We start from the raw sequence: 6,000 nt of genomic DNA, 5'->3' as shown, positions 1-6,000 counted from the left end.
GTAAAACGGGGATTAACAATGTGGGACACGAACTGTGTCCAACCTGATTACCTTGTAACTCCCCCTGCGCTTAGAACAATGCCTGGTACATCAGTCAGTTGTATCTATTGAGAGTTTATCATGTGCATTCATTCATTCAATCGTATTTTTTTATTGAGCGCTTACAGTGTGTAGAGCACTGTGCTAAGCGCTTGGGAATGGGATAGTATGTCGTATATTACAGTATAGTATAGTACAGTATAGAGAAGCAGTGTGGTTCAGTGGCAAGAGCCCGGGCTTTGGAGTCAGAGGTCGGGCGTTCAACTCCCGACTCCACCGCTTGTCAGCTGTGTGACCTTGGGCAAGTCACTTCGCTTCTCTGGGCCTCAGTTCCATCTGGAAAATGGGGATGAAGACTGTGAGCCCCACGGGGGGCAACCTGATCACCTTGTAACCCCCCACACTTACAACACTGCTTTGCACATAGTAAGCGCTTAATAAATGCCATTATTATTATTATTATCATTATTATTATTATTATTATTATTATGTGCAGGGCACAGTACTCAGCACTTGGGAGAGTACAACACAACAATATAACAGGCTCATCCCCTGCACACAATATGCATTTACCAAACGCCATTTAAGAAAACAAAACCAGACAAGGCTTAGTATTCAGGACTGAGAACCTATGGGGCGAAATTGATTATGACGCTGGCGCTTTACCCAGTACTAGTCGTACACTTTCATTCTTGCCCGTTATGTTCCCACTGGGACACGGCCTGCAAAGCGCACTTGTGGTCTTCGTCTAAGACGGCTGCCAGCATAACCAGGACCGTAATCCAGGTCTCCTGGGTCCCAGAGCGGTGCTCTATCTACCGAACTAACAGGCTGGGTAAAAGAGGGCCAACGGGCTAGAACCCACTGAGGCATTTAGGGCTTAGTACAGTCAAGCGCTTAGTACAGTGCTCTGCACATAGTAAGAACTCAATAAATACGATTGATGATGATGATGAAACAATGGAGAAGCAGCGTGGCATAATAGAGCACAAGCCTGGGCCTCAGAAAGATAATAATAAATAAATAATGATGGCGTTTATTAAGCGCTAGGTGCAATGCACTGTTCTAAGCGCTGGGGAGGTTACAAGGTGATCAGGTTGCCGGGGGCTCGTAGTCTTAATCCCATTTTACAGATGAGGTAACTGAGGCACAGAGAAGTTAAGTGACTTGCCCAAAGTCACACAGCTGACAATTGGCGGAGCTGGGATTTGAACCCATGACCTCTGACTCCAAAGCCCGGGCTCTTTCCATTGAGCCACGCTGCTAGGTTCTAATCTCAGCTTTACCACTTGTCTGCTCTGTGGCCTTGGGCAAGTCACTTAATTTCTCTGTGCCCCGGTTACCTAACCTGTAAAATGGGGATTAAGACTGTGAGCCCCACGTGGGACACGGAGTCCAACCTGATTATCTTGTATCTACTCCAATGCTTAGTACAATGCCTAGTACATAGCAAGTGCACAAATACCTTAAAAAAGCAAACGAAAAAACGGATTCCCCCCAGCTGTTAGTGGCCACCTCCAGTTGCCTTTCAATCCAAGACCAGCAGGCAGATGAAGTTGCCAACTTGTACTTCCCAAGCGCTTAGTACAGTGCTCTGCACACAGTAAGCGCTCAATAAATACGATTGATGATGATGATGAAGTTGAGAAGCAGCATGGCCTAGGGGAAAGAACCCGGGGTTTTAATCCTGGCCCTGCCACCTGCCTGCTCTGTGACGTAGGGCAAGTCACTTAACTTCTATGTGCCTCTGTTTCCTCATCTGTAGAATGGGGAATCAATACCAGTTCTCCATCCCTCAGAATGAGAGCCCCAAATGGGACAGAGACTGAGTCCAACCTGATTATCTTGTATCTATCCCTGTGCTTAGTATAGAGCTTGGCATGTAATAAGCCTTTAACAAATACCACAGTTACTGTTATTACTAACTTTTTCTTTAGCAGGAAGAAGCCACTGCCGAAAAATGGTCAAACTTCTGGAGTTAATCCCCCTAAACTGCTCCCTAGCCCCAGGCTTCCTCCTAATTTTCAAATGATGAGTTGGGGTAACTAGGCAAAGCAGCAAAATTGCTGCATAATAATAGTATTTGTTAAGTACTTACTGTGTGCCAAATATTGGGCTAAGCACTGGGGAAGATATATGTTGCCAACTTGTAATTCCCAAGCCCTCAGTACAGTGCTCTGCACACAGTAAGCGCTCAATAAATACGATTGATGATGATGATGATGATACAAGCCCTGTACTACACCGGGCTCACAATCTAAGGAGAAGGGAGAACAAGTATTTAATCCCTACAGTACAGATAAGGAAACTGAGGCACAGAGAAGTTAAGTGACTTGACCAAGGTTACCCAGAAGGCAAGCGGCAGAGCTGGGATGAGAATCCGGGTCCTCTGACTTGCAATCTGTGCTCTTTCCAATCGGCTATGATGCTTCTTGCTTAGTTTGAGTTTCACCTCCCGTCCCTAACTCTGTTGCTTTCTGGTTGAGATGTTCTCCAATTTAGTTCATTTGCCCAGTTGCTTTCTTGAAAAGGACTTCATCATCATCAATCATATTTATTGAGCGCTTACTGTGTGCAGAGCACTGTACTAAGCGCTTGGGAAGTACAAGTTGGCAACATATAGAGACAGTCCCTACCCTTCATGCATACATACATACCTTCATGCATACAAAATCAAAGTCAGTCATGAATACAAGAGGGAAACATTTTTCAAGAAGTACGTTTGCAAAGTAATTTATGTTACCATTGAGAAGTGAATTACGCAACCTTCGAAATGGTAGTTTTATATCTGTCACTTCCGAAAAAGTTACACGAGTTCTAGACGTTTAAGGGACATGTGTTGGAATAAACGGAGCTTACTTATCTGGAAACTGGAACCCTGGTTCTCCAGTGGTGTCTGTGTGGGGTTTCTCCTCAGATTCAGGCGTGAAAACCGCGTCACTCCACTTTAGTTTAGGGCAGCCGTGACCCACAGGGCAACTCCTCACCAGCCACTGGTTCAGCAGTTGGCATCCTGGAGCCTGTGGTAGGAGGAAATATCTGAAGCAGTCAGGGGTCACTCTGCAGCCCTTCTGTTCGGCGGGGCATGCCATTTTGGGGTGAGAAAAGGTACTCGGAGAAAAAAAATTGGGTTTCTTATTATTCCTCTTCCCAGTCAACGTCAGGGCTCTCTGCCCACTTACCCCACCTTATTCATTCAATCGTATTTACTGAGCGCTGTGTGCAGAGCACTGTACTAAGTGCTTGGTCAGTCAATCATCATCATCAATCGTATTTATTGAGCGCTTACTGTGTGTAGAGCACTGTACTGAGCACTTGGGAAGTACAAGTTGGCAACATATAGAGACAGTCCCTACCCAATAGTGGGCTCACAGTCTAAAAGGGGGAGACAGAGAACAAAACCAAACATACTAACAAAATAAATAGAATAGATATGTACAAGTAAAATAAATAGAGTAATAAATATGTACAAACATATATACATATATACAGGTGCTGTGGGGAAGGGAAGGAGGTAAGATGGGGGGGATGGAGAGGGGGATGAGGGGGAGAGGAAGGAAGAGGCTCAGTCTGGGAAGGCCTCCTGGACGAGGTGAGCTCTCAGTAGGGCCTTGAAGGGAGGAAGAGAGCAATAAATCATATTTATTGAGCACTTACTGTGTGCAGAGCACTGTACTAAGGGCTTGGGAAGTACAAGCTGGCAGTGGGCTAGGAGACTCAGTCCCCTACCCTCAAAGAGCTCAGTCAGGGGGCAGAGTGAGGATGGTGTAGACAGAAACAAAGTAATTTATGGACAGAAGAAAAGCGGACACGTGGATGAGGAAATGCTCAAGTGTCTCAGGTGAATGGGGGTGCGTAATTTCATAGTGGGCCCAGAAATGCTGAAGTAGTTCGGAGATGTGAGCTAGGGAAAAGAAAAGTTAGTTGACGGAAGCCTTCTGGAGGAGATGTGATTTCAGAAAGGCTTTGAAGATGGGGAGGGCTAAGGCGTGGTGGATTTGAAAGGGGATAAAACTTCCAGTAGGTAAGAGGAAGGTGGAGCTGGAGCGCAAGGGATCGGAGAATGAGGTATAATGAGGATGTTAACTTGATGGGAATGCAGAGTGCAAGCTATGATGGCAGTGGGAGAACAGAGTGGCTGAGGAGAGAGTTGACAGACTGCCTGCCTGGGAAGCCAATGGCCAGGCATATTTGCTTAAAGCAGAGCACTTTACTAAGCGCTTATCTATCAGCTTTCTTCACTTGCTATTCCCCAACTTGCTCTCTTTGTTCGTCCCCAAATTTTTAACTATCTGCCCTTAATTCGTATAGGTAGCACAGCTTGTACAGTGCTCTCGTCTCTCACTCTTCCCAGCCCAAGACACCCTCCCCACCTCCCCGCTCCAAATCCAACAGTCATTCATCTGATCGTATTTATGGAGTGCTTACTGTGTGTGTACAGCACTGTATTAAGCGCTTGGGAAAGTACAATACAACAGTAAACAGTGACATTCCCTGCCCACAGTGAGTTTACAGTCTAGAGTGGGGGGAGACAGACGTGAATACAAATAAATAAAATTACAGATCTGTACCTAAGTGTTGTGGGTCTAGGAGGGGAGAAGAGCAATGGGAGCAAGTCAGGACTACGCAGAAGGGAGGAGGAGATGAGGAAAAAATGGGGCTTAGTCTGGGAAGGCCTCTTGGAGGAGACGTGCCTTCAATAAGACTTGGAAGAGAGGCAAAGTGGTTGTCTGTCGGATTAGAGGAGGGAGGGCATTCCAGGCCAGAGGCAGGACGTGGGCTAGGGGTCAGCGGCAAGATAGGTGAGATCGAGGCACGGTAAGAAGGCTAGCACTACAGGCGTGAAGTATGTTGTAGAAGGAGAGAAGTGAGGTGAGGTAGGAGATGGCATGGTGATGGAGTGCTTTACAGCCAATGGTGAGGAGTTTTTGTTTGATATGGAGTTGGATGGGCAACCACTGGAGTTTTTTGAGGAGTGGGGTGACATGTCCTGAGTGTTTTTTGTAGAAAAATGATCCAGACAGCAAAGAATGGGCTGGAGTGGGGAGAGGCAGGAGGCTGGGAGATCAGCAAGGACCTGATGCAGTAATCCAGGAGGGATAGGATAAGTGATTGTAGTAACATGATAGTAGTATGGATGGAGAGGAAAGGGTGGATTTTAGCGATGTTGTGGAGGTGGCACCGACAGGATTTGGTGACTGATTGAATATGTGGGTTAAATGAGAGAGAGGAGTTAAGAAAAATGCCAAGGATATGGGTTTGTGAGACAGGAAGGATGGTGGTGCTATCTACAGTGATGGGAAAGTCAGAAGGAAGACAGTCCTTGCTCTTCCCACAAAGTCCTCCTGAAATCCCACCTCTTCCAACAAGTCCCAATTAATTTTCCAATACCCTATTCGGTGTAAACCTATTCAACTATAGCATTTCTGTTGTATACTACATGTTAATTTAATTGTATATTACATTTAATTTCTTCAAATCGTAAATATTTTAAACTCTCTCTCCCATTACAGTTTAAGCAGGGATTATGTTTCGACATGAGCTTCTATCTACCCCCGTGCTTAGTACAGTGGTTGGCCCACAGTAAATGCTTGACAAATACCACAGTTATTATTTTTATTATTTTGTACTTGCCAAGTGCTTACTCTACCACTACCACCATTCATTTATTCATTCAATTGTATTTATTCAGCGCTTACTGTGTGCAGAGCACTGTACTAAGCGCTTGGGAAGTGCAAGTTGGCAACATATAGAGACGGTCCCTACCCAACAGTGGGCTCCCAGTCTAGAAGGGGGAGACAGAGAACAAAACATATTAACAAAATAAAATAAATAGAATGAATATGTACAAATAAAATAGAGTAATAAATACGTACAGACATATATACATATACAGGTGCTGTGGGGAGGGGAAGGAGGTAAGGCAGGGGGATGGGGAGGGGAAGAAGGGGGAGAGGAAGG

Source organism: Tachyglossus aculeatus, chromosome 2, assembly GCF_015852505.1.
Source record: "Tachyglossus aculeatus isolate mTacAcu1 chromosome 2, mTacAcu1.pri, whole genome shotgun sequence".
Lineage (NCBI taxonomy): Eukaryota > Metazoa > Chordata > Mammalia > Monotremata > Tachyglossidae > Tachyglossus > Tachyglossus aculeatus.
Note: the sequence above shows the minus strand (reverse complement) of the source record.